Genomic DNA, 16,751 nt, shown 5'->3' on the forward strand with positions numbered 1-16,751 from the left:
AAGCCCGTCTTTGGATCCTCTCAATATGCTTGATCAGCTCAATGGTCTGAGGACACCAAATATGACTTGCATAACCAAGGATAGGGCGAACCACAGCAAGATATAGGGCGCGACGAGTCCTTGTGCTTGTGATTTCAACTGCACTTCTTCGTAAGAACCCCAGTAGTTTATTGGCCTTGGCACATCTATCCAGTATGTGCTTAGTCCAGGTGAGATTGTTTGATACCCAGATTCTGAGGTCTTTTTCAGCTATGGGAGTGTCCAGGGCGTCTCCCTTGATCCTGTATGGATGGAGGATGGGTTTAATTTTCCTTGTGACTCGCAGACACTTGCACTTGGCTTGGTTGAAAGTGAGGCCATTGGTAGAAGACCAAGAGACAAGATTGTCAAGGTCAGTTTGCAAGAGAACAGCATCCGTAACGGAGTTGATACACCAGTAAATTTTGGTATCATCAGCAAAAGAAGATATTTGACAATTATCAACGATGTCTGGGAGGTCGTTAATGTACAACAAGAAAAGAATAGGCCCCAAGATTGATCCCTGTGGAACTCCTGAGACGACACATTTTTCTGAACTAGTTGTCCCAAGGATGGTCATACGCCGGTGGTGGCTGTGTAGGTATGATCTGAACCATTCAAGGAGCATCCCAGAAATATGGAAACCCTTGAGTTTATTAATAAGAGCAACATGGTTTACTTTATCAAACGCCTTAGACATGTCCATAAAGACAATATCAGTTTGTTTGCCATCATCCAGTAAGGAGCCAATGTGGTCCAATTGAGGTATTTCACCTGACGTCACAGGGTCACGTGATGCCCCGGTGTCCGCCATTTTGAAGGTCAAGCTAGCTAATGTCAACAACATAGTAGCTAGTATGTTACTGTAGCAATTTTTACGTTCAGTCATTTGGATGACTGTTAAAACCTTTCAGTCTCAAGTTTTCCTTTACTGTATTTACTAGTTTACTGTAATTATGATCCAGCAGCTATTTACACCGGATCCAGTGTAAATAGCTGCCGGAGCGCGCTCCGGCTTGTTCCCCCTCAAATTAAGCAGCGCGCTCCGGCTTGCTCCCGGAGTGCTCCGGCCGAGGTTCCGGAGCGCGCTCCGGCTTGCTCCCCCTCAAATTAAGCAGCGTGCTCCGGCTAGTAAATACAGTAAAGGAAAAAATTGAGACTGAAAGGTTTTAACAGTCATCCAAATGACTGAACGTAAACATTGCTACAGTAACATACTAGCTACTATGTTGTTGACATTAGCTAGTGCTAACAGCTAGCTGCTAGTACACTGCTACAACACAGACACTGACCCTAATAATACAGTTCTTGGTCATTGCCTGGTAACAGCAAATTTATAACGGGCCATGTCTCAACAGACTAAGAAGTTATTTCAATGACATTTAATAACATTTTGTTTATCCTGAGGACCGAAAGTAAATGAAAATGTGAACAAACCTTAGCTGTAATAAGATGGCGACCACCGGCTCCAGGGACGACCCACTGATGTAGGCATGTTACCCAGCCTGACACAAAATATTTGTAGGCATCCAAACTCTTATACGCTTTCAGATCAATACCTGTGTATGGCGATGGGTTTTTAACGACATAGGTATACAGATCATGTGGGCCGAAGTCAGGTAAAGACGAGGGCTTCGTGTACTTCCGTACATCAGTGAACAATCCTGGTGGAAGCAGGTAAACGTCGTTCTCTAAGCCTGCTAACCTCAATTTTTGCAAATACCTCTCCCTCTGCTCACCCTGTAAATGCCCTACGTTGCTGGATAGTGAAGGTGTTTTCTGCATCTTGCTCCTTTTTCTTTTATGTTTTTCGTTTGTCGCCTTCCTCACATTCAAACTGATTCGAGCCGTGACGTCCAAAATGGCAGCCTAACGATGCATCACATGACTTGATCACGTGGGTGAAAAACCTCAATACCTCCACAAGCTGGGTAGTACACAAGCGGCCTGGGATGAACCCGTGCTGAGATGAATTAATCAACTGCAACAAATGGTCACGTAAGTTGCTAAGCACACATCTTTCAAGAACCTTAGACACAATGCAGAGTAGCGAGACAGGACGGTAGTTCTCAACAAAACTCTTATCACCCTTTTTAAATATGGGCATTATATTGGCAAGCTTCCACTCATCTGGGAGTGATCCGCATGCAAGAGACTTGTTGAATAAGAGACACAACGATAGTGCTATTTGCAGAGCAGTGTCCTTGAGTAACCTAGCTGGGATAGTATCTGGTCCGGTTGCTTTGTTAACGTCGAGCAATTGTAGTGCCTTTAGTACTTCCTCAGTGGAGAGCTGTAGGTTTGACAGAGTGGGGCTTAGGCTAATTGCAGTTACAGGAGGGTCTGTGATCGTCATGTTCAAGTCAGTGTCATTGAACACAGACATAAAATAGGTGGGGTTTACATTAGACCATATCAGTGGATCATCAGATTAATGTTTTTAAAACGATTAGCGTGCACACAGCAACGCCAATACACGATTCGCGTGCACACAGCAACGCCAATACACGGATACGCTTGGCTCCGTAGGCATCCTGCGCTCCAAATCACTCCGCCCTGAACAGTGAGTGCCCTCTGGAGGGTGCGCACTCCGGCCCTGCGCAGCTCACAGAGCGCGTGAGTGAAGCGCACGAGCAGTGATTTGGGACTGAGCCGCTGTGTGTGTGATCCCAGTGCATATCGGGCATGCGCGTCACTTACCACTTGCAAGTGGAAGGATGGCAAGCCTAAAGACAATCATAACTACACAATGGGCAGTATTTGCATCAGTATTTGCAGTATTTTCATACTTTTATACTCTTTAATGAAAGGTGATACAAGGCGGAAGTCCGTGCCGTTTTTCAGCAGTCGTGTCACATGACCAACGCCAGCGAATCAGGAAGGTGGATGTCACAGTGACGTTGTCCAATGACGACGCCAGCTAGAGCTCAGCACAGCGTATCCATGTATTCTCAATGTTTACACAGCACCGGACCAGACACGATCTAGATTGAATACGTGGACCCTGGCGGATTCCTGTTTCCCGGCGTTTCCAGGCGTTTTAATGTAAACGGACAGTGCATCCGCGAAGAAAACGAGACAGATATGGTCTAAAGTAAACTTGGCCATAGATGTTAAAAAGTTCTGCAATGTCACGAGGTGTGGAAGCATTGCGAGCAGCAGCTGAATCTAATCCTTCCTGTAAACCCATTGATAACTTGTCAGGAACACTAGATTGCTTGTCGTTCAATCTGAAGAGTGACCAGAATCTTTTAGGGTTGTTTACAAAGTCAGTATCTAAAGAATCATAAAACATAGCACGACTATCACGAACCAGTGATTTAATATTGGCCCGCATTTCTTTGAATTTCTTTTCCATCGCGTCAGTCGGCAAGACCTTTAGTTTCCGATGAACAGCTTCCTTTTTCTTTATGGCATGAATGATATCGCCAGCAATCCAAGGAGGGTTGTTCCTGCCTTTAATCTTTTTTGTTGGTATATAGTCCTGAACTGCCACGAGGAACATATCTTTCCATTTTATCCAACAGATGTTAATGTCGGACTCAGAGTTGATAGCATTCGATAGATCAATTGCTTCCAAAGCAGTGCAAAGTCCATCAAAATCGCCTCTACTATAGCTGTACACTGCTCTCTTGAGCTGCGGCACTGCTTTGATTGACATCTTAAGGTCGAAAACAACTACTGAATGGTCCGTTATTAGTCTGCTCTGTTCTGGGCTGAAAACTGATAAATTTGTAATATGATTTGGAGCATTGGTAAGAACAAGGTCTAGAATATTCGCTTCTCTTGTGGGAAAGGTGTTGAGTTGAGTAAGATGATAATCGTTCAACAATTCAGTAAATAAGACTTCATCAACACCTATAGTAAATTCTGGTGAATCCCAATGGACTTTAGGGAAATTGAAGTTGCCACATATTAATATATTTGAATATCCAGAACATGAATTTGCTAGAAATATATTAAATTTATCCATCCACTGTCTGTTAGCATTATGTTGGGACTTGTAACAGCAACAGATTAAATATTTTAGGTTCGAGCTTGATGCCAGTTCCACAGTGACAAGTTCAAGATCCATATTGAAGTTAATTTCCTGCACTATTGGGAAAGAGCTTGAATTTATTGCAAGTAAAACTCCACCACCGCGTAAAATCCGGTCTTTTTGAAATATTGTATAGCCCCATGGCAGGATTTCTGAGTTATTGATGTTGTCCTTAAGCCATGTCTCAGTTACCCAAACAATGTCAGCAAGCTCAGAGTAAACTAACTCCTGAAAGCGAGCTAGATGACAGATTTGTTTACCTTCGCTTAAATGCTTGCTTACAAGACTTCGAGCGTTGATGACAAGGCATTTAGCTGGAACTGTACCTTGTTTCCCCTTTAATTGGTTTTTAGGAGGTCCTGGGTTGATGCTGACATCTCCAGCAAGAAGAATAGATAGCAAAATACGGAAGTTATTTCCACAGATGTCAAAGCTTAGAAGATGGTGCTTTAGCGGAAATTTAAAATCATCCATTTCAGGTCCCTCGAATAACACCACAAAAAGCATTCCTTATCTGTTAGGATGATGAATTTTGAGCCATCAGCATACTTATTTAAGATAGATCCTCGAAATAAACAGCCAGAGTTCATATATGATGCAAAATCCAGATAATGGTGGACAAGCAAAAGAGCCGTCTGAACACCGCCGCCAATGACTCTCCTTAGGGTTGCTTTTGGTCCACTAGAGGATAAATACCTGAAACTTCCCACTGGTCAGACAGAACTGAAGAAGTCTTTTGGATTTCAAGCAAGTTCAGTTGCTTTCCTTTAGCACCTATGGAAGACACGGTATCATGGACATAGATGAGATGCAGTTTGGTTTTGTCCAAGGTAGAGGAACAAGTGATGCTATCTTCATTGTGAGGCAGCTACAGGAAAAATATTTGGCTAAGGATAGAAACCTATAAGTCGCTTTTGTTGACCTGGAAAAGGCCTTTGATCGTGTGCCTCGCAAAGTTCTGTGGTAGGCCATGAGGTGTTTGGGAATCCCTGAGTAGATAATAAGAACAGTCCAAGCAATATGTAATGATGCTAAGAGCAGGGTCTACATCAACAACTCTTTCAGTGATGATTTTGAAGTGAAAGTTGGAGTTCACCAAGGCTTTCCTGAGCCCTTTGCTATTTATCATTGTCCTTGAAGCTCTGTCTCAGGATCTCTCCATCAGTAGTCCCTGGGAGATGTTATATGCAGATGATCTTATAATCACTGCTGAGACGCTATATGAACTCACAGAAAAGGTCCCCCTTTGGAAGAATGGTGTAGAAACAAGAGGTCTGAGAGTGAACATGGCCAAAACAAAGGTGATAATACCCAGCCCAAGCCTTAACACCCTGAGAGACTCTGGCAAATATGCATGTGCTGTCTGCAGGAAAGGGGTATAATGTAATACCATCTTCTGCAATGGCTGCCAACACTAGGTGCAAAAGAAGTGCACCAACATCTGTGGCAGGCTCTACCTTGACCCATTCTTTAGATGTAGCAGATGCTTTGGCTTAGTAAGTTCTGAGCCATTTGCATTGTATTGCCATTATCATGTATAACTCTTGCTCTGCTTCTTTGACTTTGATTATTGGATTACCTTTTCTGCCTGAATTACAACCATCACTGGTGTTTCAACCTAAGAATGTTCTTTCAACTCTGTTATTTCGATTATGTACTTGTTGTGGATATTTGAATTGATATTAAACCTTCTGCACAAGAATCCACACACTTTGTCTGAGTTTTCATTGTTAAAGAAAGGCCTGAAAGAAACCTGTGGATCCAGCAGAAGTTAGAGAGGTTAGAGATTAGAGTGGAATTGATCAGTGTCAGTTTTGCCTTGGATATCATATCTGCAGACAGAATGCAGAGTGATAACCCAGAGGTATGATACACACAAACCTTGCACTGTGCATCCAGAGAAATATGATAACTCTCCAGTGGAAGGTATTTTTGATGCAATGTTTTCTTCTATTTTCAAATTCTCCCCCACTTTATACCAGAGACTTGATAAGATCATGTTCTCTCCTGGAAAAGTGAGAGACTGTGCCATGGCTAACTACACCTCTTATGCCCCTTTTCCACCAAAGCAGTTCCAGGGCTGGTTCGGGGCCAGTGCTTAGTTTGGAACTGGGTTTTCTGTTTTCACTGACAAAGAACTGGCTCTGGGCCAGAAAAACCGGTTCCAGGCTAGCACCAACTCTTTGCTGGGCCAGAGGAAAGAACTGCTTATGTCAGCGGGGGGGCGGAGTTGTTAAGACCAACAACAATAACAAGACTGCGAAAGATCGCCATTTTTAAGTGACGAGAAGCAGCAGCTGTACAAACGCGAAGTCATCCATTATTATTATTGTTGTTGCTGCTGCTGCTTCTTCCGTGTTGTTTTTGCTTTGATATTCACGCCAAGGTTTATGCAAACGTAGCGACGTAACTGACGTATACAGCGACGTAATGACGTATACAACGACGTAACTGACGTATACAGCAATGTAATGACGTGGCTTCCCTTAGCACCGCAAGCTATGGAAAAGCAAACTGGTTCTCAGCTGGCTCGCAAGTTGAACGAGTTGTGAACCAGCACCAGCACTGGCCCCGAACCAGCCCTGGAACTGATTTGGTGGAAAAGGGGTATTAGTCAACATTTCAACTCTCCTACTCTCAGTTTGGACAGGAATTGTAGTTTATCCAGCTGGCCATCCACACTGATAATCAACTTTGTGTACAGTGCCCTAGAAATCACATTAAAATGCTAGATCACCTCCTGAGCAAGATGAAGAGGAAAGTATGGAGGTCATGTCAAGCTCTCAGATAAGGAGAAATCTGCTCACTGACAGTATACCTTGAATGATGCTCACAATCCCAATATTTTACAGCCATCATTGATTTAGGAGCAGCAGGGAACTTTACTGACACAGAAGTAACTAATTAGAGAGTGGTTCAAGTCACACAAACACTATCTCTCTCACTCATATTTATCGTAAAAAATTTACTCATAATTTCATTGTGCTTGGTCGATCACCCATAATCCCACTATTTCCTGGACTAATGGAGAAAATTATGTCTTAGGAGTTCTCAGTGCCATGAAACCTGTCATTTTCCCCCCTGTTGTTCCATACACATTGAGAGCTGAATAACTTCTGGTGCCCTCTGGTCTAGCCAATGCTCCTTCAGTCATCCAGGCCCTAGTCAACAAGGTACTGAGAAAAATGCTAAACTGATTTGTAATCAACATTCTTGTATTTATCTTCAGAGATTAGCTTCAGGTAGCATGGTGGTGTAGTGGTTAGCACTGTTGCCTCACAGCAAGAAGGTCCTAGGTTCGAGCCCAGTTGCTGAAGAGGGCCTTTCTGTGTGGAGGATGTACCCTGCTTCTTGCCCATAGTCAGCTGGGATGGGCTCCAGCTTGCCCGTGACCCTGCACAGGATAAGCAGTTATGGATAATGGATGAAGATTAGCTTCAGGGAATGTTTCTATCAAGCACTAGAGAATCTCATGGGCAATCACCTGTCTCTGAATCTTCATAAATGTAAATTTTTATCAACCGTCCCTTTTGTTATGTTATGTTCTTGGCTAAACGGTGTCAAGATAGATGAGATACTTAAAAAAAAACCTTTTGCTTTTAATACAGCACTCAGTCTTTTTGGGTAAGAGTCTATTAACTTAGCACATCTTGATTTGGAATTTCATTCCACTGTTACTTGCAAAAATTGCTCCAGATCAAATTATGAAGAGATTTCCTGTGTCTCTTTAATTCATTCCACATGATTTCAAATAGATTTAAATCTGGGCTTTGACTGGATCACTCAAAAAATATTGATCTTCTTCTTCTGAAGCCATTATTTTGTTGATTTGATTTGTGCTTTGGGTCATTGGTATGCTGTAAGTTGATCATTTTCTTCATCAGCAGCAGCTTTTGTGCAACAGGCCTGCAGCTTTTGTACCAAAATAGATTGGTATTTGCTATCCATGAGTCCTTCTTGACTAGAACTGAAGAGAGACAGCCACATAGCAGGATGCTGCCACAACCACACTTCATCATGCCTCACTAAATGAGAGAGGTTTACATCTAGCCACCCTACCCCATAGCCCAGACATGAAGAAGCTGAGCGATTATCACATACAGGAAGTGACTAGTACTTGCCAGAAATTCCTGTAGGTCCTTTAAGGATGTCCTGTTCTTGGTAATATCACTGTGGTGCCCCATTTTCTCCACTTGTTGATGATGGCCTTCACGGTAACCTAATATTCTGGAAAGCCTTTTGTACCCCTCTCCTGATCAACAATGAGATCCTGTACATGCTTTGTAAGCTCCTTGAAGCTTCATGAGCTCCATGGCTTCAGCAGTTGGATGAAGTCAAGAAGATGTCAAGAAAATTCTACAAAACATTTGATCTTTATTTGGGGTTCATCAGAATCAATTCACTGATAACACATGTATGGTAATTAGTTTTTAACATGAGTTTGAATGTGATTGACATTAATTGATGTTAATTCCGTGCACAGCCACATGCCCCATTAAAAAAAAGGATGTGCACATTTATGCAACCGGTTTACTATGGTGTACTATAACCAGTTTACATACTATAATCAGGTTACCATTTTTTTCTCCCCTAAAGATTTTCTAGTTGCTGCTCACTTGAATTTTGTTGGCTGCTATATCACACTGAAGGTGGTAAAATATCTGACACAATTTATCTTGGGTTATTTTTTTCATCACAAAAACAAACCCAAACATTTAGGAATTTCTAACATGGGTGTGTAGACTTTGTACATCCAGTGCACATCCTTGTGTATTATTTTCCAGAAAGCTTAGCCCTGCTGAACAAACCTACAACATACAAAAACGAGAACTCCTGCCAATAAAATGGGCTCTTGGAGAATGGAGACATTGGGTAGAAGGAGTTTAAACCCACTTTCTCATTCTAACTGACCATAGGAATCTAGAATGTGTACATTTTTCAAAGAGCCTTTGGCAGAGATTCTGAAAATGTGAATCCATGCCATTGCATCACTCACTACAGAGTTCCAAAATGCCTCAGGAAGCAACATCAGCACAAGAGTTGTACATCAGGAGCTTCATGAAATGGATTTCCATGGCAAGCAGATCCACACAAACCTAAGATCACTATCCATAATGGCAAGTGTGGGCTGGAGTGGTGTAAAGCATGCTGCCACTGGATTCTGGAGCCGTGGAAATGTCTTCTCTGTGGTGATGAATCATGCTTCACTATATGGCAGTCTGATGGATGAATCTGGGTTTGGTGGATGCCAGGAAAAAGCTACTTAGCTACTTAGTACATACTGTAGTGCCAACAGTACTGTACTGTTGAGGATGAACAATGGTCTGGAGCTGTTTAGGATATGCCTCAGTGAAGGGAAATGTTAACACTACAGCATACACAGATGTTTTAGAAAATGGTACGCTTCCAACTTTGTATCAACCATTGGAAAAACAGATTTAGAATTGCACAGCTGATTCTTATGATTGACAGGTTTCACAATCAACTGTTAAATGCCACTTTCATTAAAAAGAAATAATCAGTTTGAAAGCATTGCAAGAAAGAAGCCATTCCTGAGAGCATCTCACATGATGCAGTGCTTGGTTATTCCCAACATCAACATTGGTGACAAATGAGGACTGCATACAAGGAAAAGCACCTTGTACAAACTGGTGGTGAATCAGTGATACTTCAGGGCTGTTTTGTGGTTCAGGTCCTTTTGTGAAGATTGATGACATCTTCAACTTTCCCAGGTACCAAGATTTTTCAGTCCTAACTGTGGTTGCCTCTGACAGAAGATTCAGACAGGGCAATAGATAAAGCTTTTCCACAACCTTGTGGGAAGAAACCGGACAACCCAGAAAAAAAAACATCTACAACATAAACAGAGGAAGAACATGCAAAACCCCACACAGAGAGTAACCCAAGCTAAGGCTCAAAACAGGGAGTCTGGTGCTGTGAGGTGGCAATGCTACCCGCTGTACCACAATGCCACCTACTGTCAACAAGATGATGAGCCATCCATCCATCCATTGGCTATACTGCTTTAGTCTGGCTAACGCGACTTCAAAGCTCTGCGAGCATTTGGTCTGGCAAAGATATTAAGCCCAACCGTTTCCCAAAGTGCGTGGTTGACCCGCCTCCCTGAAATGCCTCAGTTTGCTACTGGTCAAAGCCAGAAAAGGCTGTGACGAAGCTTAAACCAATCACATCACTCTTTCCTCTGACGTATGTGACGTGACGGGGCTAACTGGTAGATTAAACTCTTACCAAAGCCGGTCGGGAGCAAGGCGAAAACGTCCTTCCTTTCAATAAATACCTCCAGGGCTGCTCTTTGCTCTGTTTTCAATGAGAACTTGCTCCATGTTCGTAATGTTTCTAGTGAATGAAGCACTTCCGGCATAGATTCTGTAAACAATCTATGGCTTCCGGTCGCAGTTCTACTACGTCAGTGCCTTGAACACGCCTCTACCCAGGGCCGTTGGAGATGCTCAAAGTTGATTGGCTCCCGATTTTTCGGGAGCTTGGAAGAGCTGGAGATAGCTTGCCTTGCCAGGCTAAGCTCGCAACAGGCCCTCGTGTTGCGTCACACTTAGGATGAGCGGGCCCAGGCTAATACTGCTTAGCAATCAGGGTCATGGAGGAAGCTGGAGCCAATCTCAGCTGACTTTGGGTGAGAGGTTCACCCTTGGCAGGTTGCTAATCTCTCACAGGGCTAATACCAAGACGAACAACAATTCATACCTATGGGCAATTTAGAGTAGCCAGTTGACCTAATTCTCATGTTTTTGACTGTGGGAAGAAAACAGAGCACTCAGAGGAAACAATGCAAACTCCACACAGAAAGACCCCGGTCAGCTGTGAGGTTCGAATGCAGAACCTTCTTGCTGTGAGGTGACAGTGCTAACCACTGCACCACTCTGCTGCCCAATGATGAACCAAATATACAAAATTAAAATCAATGTAGAACTGGTTTGAAAACATCACTCCTTTGAAATGACAATCTCAGTCTCTTTAATTCCACTGAAAACATGTGGTCTGCAATTCCACTTACAAAAAACATACAACCCCGATTCCAAAAAAGTTGGGACAAAGTACAAATTGTAAATAAAAATGGAATGCAATGATGTGGAAGTTTCAAAATTCCATATTTTATTCAGAATAGAACATAGATGACATATCAAATGTTTAAACTGAGAAAATGTATAATTTAAAGAGAAAAATTAGGTGATTTTAAATTTCATGACAACAACACATCTCAAAAAAAGTTGGGACAAGGCCATGTTTACCCTTTTCTCTTTACAACAGTCTGTAAACATCTGGGGACTGAGGAGACAAGTTGCTCAAGTTTAGGGATAGGAATGTTAACCCATTCTTGTCTAATGTAGGATTCTAGTTGGTCAACTGTCTTAGGTCTTTTTTGTCGTATCTTCCGTTTTATGATGCACCAAATGTTTTCTATGGGTGAAAGATCTGGACTGCAGGCTGGCCAGTTCAGTACCCGGACCCTTCTTCTATGCAGCCATGATGCTGTAATTGATGCAGTATGTGGTTTGGCATTGTCATGTTGGAAAATGCAAGGTCTTCCCTGAAGGAGACGTCGTCTGGATGGGAGAATATGTTGCTCTAGAACCTGGATATACCTTTCAGCATTGATGGTGTCTTTCCAGATGTGTAAGCTGCCCATGCCACACGCACTAATGCAACCCCACACCATCAGAGATGCAGGCTTCTGAACTGAGCGCTGATAACTTGGGTCGTCCTTCTCCTCTTTAGTCCGAATGACACGGCGTCCCTGATTTCCATAAAGAACTTCAAATTTTGATTCGCCTGACCACAGAACGGTTTTCCACTTTGCCACAGTCCATTTTAAATGAGCCTTGACCCAGAGAAGACGTCTGTGCTTCTGGATCATGTTTAGATACGGCTTCTTCTTTGAACTATAGAGTTTTAGCTGGAAACAGTGGATGGCACGGTGAATTGTGTTCACAGATAATGTTCTCTGGAAATATTCCTGAGCCCATTTTATGATTTCCAATACAGAAGCATGCCTGTATGTGATGCAGTGCCGTCTAAGGGCCCGAAGATCACGGGCACCCAGTATGGTTTTCTGGCCTTGACCCTTATGCACAGATATTCTTCCAGATTCTCTGAATCTTTTGATGATATTATGCACTGTAGATGATGATATGTTCAAACTCTTTGCAATTTCACACTGTCAAACTCCTTTCTGATATTGCTCCACTATTTGTCGGCGCAGAATTAGGGGGATTGGTAATCCTCTTCCCATCCTTACTTCTGAGAGCCGCTGCCACTCCAAAATGCTCTTTTTATACCCAGTCATGTTAATGACCTATAACCAATTGACCTAATGAGTTGCAATTTGGTCCTCCAGCTGTTCCTTTTTTGTACCTTTAACTTTTCCAGCCTCTTATTGCCCCTGGCCCAACTTTTTTGAGATGTGTTGCTGTCATGAAATTTCAAATGAGCCAATATTTGGCATGAAATTTCAAAATGTCTCACTTTCGACATTAGATATGTTGTCTATGTTCTATTGTGAATACAATATCAGTTTTTGAGATTTGTAAATTATTGCATTCCGTTTTTATTTTCAATTTGTACTTTGTCCCAACTTTTTTGGAATTGGGGTTGTACAATATAAAGGAATATAAAGGAAATTATGCATTGAGGAGTGGAACAAAGTCCAAAATCTCATTCCAGATTCCAGAACATCCCATTCCAAAGAACCCTTTGCTGGTATACAATCCTCCACTTTTCGGGGAAAGCTTTCTACAAGATTGCCTATTCATATCTTCATGGAGCTCACTTTGTGCACAGGAGCACTGTCATGCTGGAACAGGTTTGGGCCTCTTAGTTCCAGTGAAGGGAAATTGTAATGTTACAGTACACAAAGACATTCTATACAATAGCATGTTTTCAACTTTGTGACAACAGTTTGTGGAAGACCCTCAGACAAGTGTGATGATCAGGTTTTCATATACTTTTGGCCATATAGTGTACCTTCTATATATTCTATATATGTATAATGTGTATTCAAATATTATATTAGATGTAAGGGCCAATGCCATTACTTATGCTCAAATATTAATACCTGTTTCATATTCTGCTGTAAACCAGAAGTGGGATTTTTTCTTTAATTTACCACAATTCCCTGGAAACACGAGAAAATGGTGAAAAACAGGGCCACTAAAAAAAAAGACATTTTCATTCACAAACTAGAAGGGCACTCGGTAGAATGCATACCTCTGCCAAGAAACATATTAGAATATCCAGATGTTTATTTTATTATGTATCCAGATTTGCATCCAAATCTAATCAATTGTTCCTTGGCCTATGACGAACCTTTCCTCAAAATTTCATCAAAATCTATTCAATACTTTTTGAGTTACATTGAGAACCGGAAAACAAACAAATGGATGCGAAAACACAACCTCCTCCAACGAAGTTGGCAGAGGTAATTATTACGACAAATGCCAATTTGCAGAACATTAATTTGTTCATGTGTTATTCATGAATAAATAAATATTTGTTCATATTTATGTGGAACTAACAAGATTTATATCTTCTATTTATTATACCTGAGTAAGCAAGCATACTGTTTCAAAACATTGATTTCTTCCCCAAATTAAAAAAAAAAAAACCTGTTATTTAGGCTTACAGTTTACAACAATCTAATAATATTTTACCTTATTTACACAAACATTTTCCAATATTGGAGAATGGTCATTTAAGACTGATAAAATCATGTGCCATGGTCATACAATATACATTTTCATCTCATCTCATTATCTCTAGCCACTTTATCCTTCTACAGGGTCGCAGGCAAGCTGGAGCCTATCCCAGCTGACTATGGGCGAAAGGCGGGGTACACCCTGGACAAGTCGCCAGGTCATCACAGGGCTGACACATAGACACAGACAACCATTCACACTCACATTCACACCTACGGTCAATTTAGAGTCACCAGTTAACCTAACCTGCATGTCTTTGGACTGTGGGGGAAACCGGAGCACCCGGAGGAAACCCACGTGGACACGGGGAGAACATGCAAACTCCACACAGAAAGGCCCTCGCCGGCCCCGGGGCTCGAACCCAGGACCTTCTTGCTGTGAGGCGACAGCGCTAACCACTACACCACCGTGCCGCCCAATATACATTTTAAAACATTAATTAAATTATACTTTTTTGGAGTGCAAGCAAAGACATTCAGCTTTGTGCACAATCTGCAATCTGTGAGAGCTATATGAAGCAATTGCTTAAAATATGTAAGCATTATTCTTTTGTTTGTACATAAATACAGTAGAAAGTATGATATAGTTTTATTTTAGAGCTCAGTAGGGCAGAGTTTAGATTGGGATAAAACTGAACAGTGTATCTCCCATTTGTACAAATTGTATAATAAATGGTATTTACATATTCCATGATGAGGGTTCCCATACACTGTCAAAAATGAGTCTATTTCTGTCCTCCAAGGTACAATCTTCACAAATGTACCCCCTAGGACTCATTATTGGACCTCAAGGTATCTATGTGTACCTTTTTAGGGGCAAAAACATACATATATGTTCCCAAGCAGCATATAAATAGTACAAATAAGTACCTTAGAGGGTATCACCCCAGTGACAAGCCATTGTACCCCTAAAGGCACGGTAATTTTATTTATTTATTTCTACAGTAATGCAGACTAGGTGTGTGCATTGGGAGTTCCACAGGATGAAACTCAAAAGTTTGTGTGAGCTTGTTGGGATGTTGCCAGGTTTCAGCTAATTTCTCATATTAACTGCACTTCAGAAAACACACACAGAAAGACTGAAACTATCTCAAAATGTTCAGACATTTTTTTCCCAGTAGTTTGCTCCAGTAGCCCGACATAAACAAGGCCTTGCTGAGCTCCAAAATAAAACCATAATTCTACCATATTTCTCTACAAACAACATAAATATTTTTATTTGTAGAGCTGCTGCTGCACAGAGCTGCACCTTTCTGCTAAGATCTTCAAAAATGATCATACAATTCCTTAATTTTAAAAACATTCATTTATATGTTTATTGTGCATGATTTTTGTTGTTCTGAATTGACCATTCTCCGTTATTATTAACAGAAAATCATTGAAGGAAATTATCGAATCATTATAATGAAATGCTGCTTAAAGAACCACAGAAGCACTCTGAGTGTGTCCAGTTTTATAGAAGATTCTGATATGTCCAGTGAGTTCTTCTGAACTTTCTGAAATGTTACAAACCCAAAATCTAAAGTAAGTCTGGTGAAATGTCAACTATAACCACTAACAGTTTGGGAAAGACGGTGTTGTGAAACATACAATTGTTACTCAGTCACACTAGATAGAAGGTAGAAAATTTTTCGGAAGGTTCCACACACAGAACATCTGTTCATGACTTGATAAAATTTTTATATATTTAAAAAAAGCAAATAAAGATATAAATATAATGGTTACAATTTATGAATGAAAAATTACATATTTCCCCAATAGCGATATTTTTTCATTGCTTTCCAGGATTTCCAGGATATAGTGAAATATTTATACAAATAAACAAACAAGCCAACAAAAAAAACATTGCTGATATAGACCATGCTCACTTCTGTTTTATATGTACTCTGGATAACCAAAAGTATGTGCACACCTGATCATCACACCCACATATGGACCCTTCCCTAAAATTGTTACCACAAAGTTGGAGTCACATGCAATACATTTCAATCATTGTTATTTAGAGTAAAAATCCATCCATTATCTGTAGCTGCTTATCCTGTGTTGGGTCACAGGCAAGCTGGAACCTCTCCCAGCTGACTATGGGTGAGAGGCATGGTACACCCTGGACAATTCGCCATGTCATCAAAGGGCTGACACATAGGCTACGTTTACACTAGACCGTATCTGTCTCGTTTTCTTCGCGGATGCACTGTCCGTTTACATTAACCCCCCTGAAAAAGCGGGGAAACGGGAATCCGCCAGCGTCCACGTATTCAATCTAGATCGTATCAGCTCCGGTGCTGTGTAAACATTGAGAATACGCGAATACGCTGTGCTGAGCTCTAGCTGGCGTCTCATTGGACAACGTCACTGTGACATCCACCTTCCTGATTCGCTGGCGTTGGTCATGTGACGCGACTGCTGAAAAACGGCACAGACTTCCGCCTTGTATCACCTTTCATTAAAGAGTATAAAAGTATGAAAATACTGCAAATACTGATGCAAATACTGCCCATTGTGTAGTTATGATTGTCTTTAGGCTTGCCATCCTTCCACTTGCAAGTAATAAGTGATATGCGCTGGGATCTCACACACAGCGGCTCAGTCCCGAATCGTGGCTTGTGCACTTCACTCGCGCGCTCTGTGAGCTGCGCAGGGCCGGAGTGCGCACCCTCCAGAGGGCACTCGCTGTTCAGGGCGGAGTGATTTGGAGCGCAGGATGCCTGCGGAGCCGAGCGTATCCGCGTATTGGTGTTGCTGTGTGCACGGCTAACGGTTTTAGTGTCAACGCGAATCGTTTTAAGAACGTTAATCTGATGATCCGCTGATTCGACGTAATGTAAACGTAGCCATAGAGACAAACAACCATTCACACTCACACCTATGGTAAATTTAGAGCCACCAATTAGCCTAACCTGCATACCTTTGGACTGTGGGGGAAACCAGAGCACCCAGAGGAAATGCATGCAGACACAGGGAGAA

The 16,751-nt window shown here is 41.8% G+C and overlaps 1 protein-coding gene across 1 annotated transcript in view; it reads right to left on the reverse strand.

The window, feature by feature from the left end:
* Nucleotides 1–16,751, reverse strand: part of pax4 (paired box 4) — a 48,428-nt gene that overhangs the window by 12,193 nt on the left and 19,484 nt on the right. The window lies entirely within an intron of this gene.

Source organism: Neoarius graeffei, chromosome 21 (assembly GCF_027579695.1).
Source record: "Neoarius graeffei isolate fNeoGra1 chromosome 21, fNeoGra1.pri, whole genome shotgun sequence".
Lineage (NCBI taxonomy): Eukaryota > Metazoa > Chordata > Actinopteri > Siluriformes > Ariidae > Neoarius > Neoarius graeffei.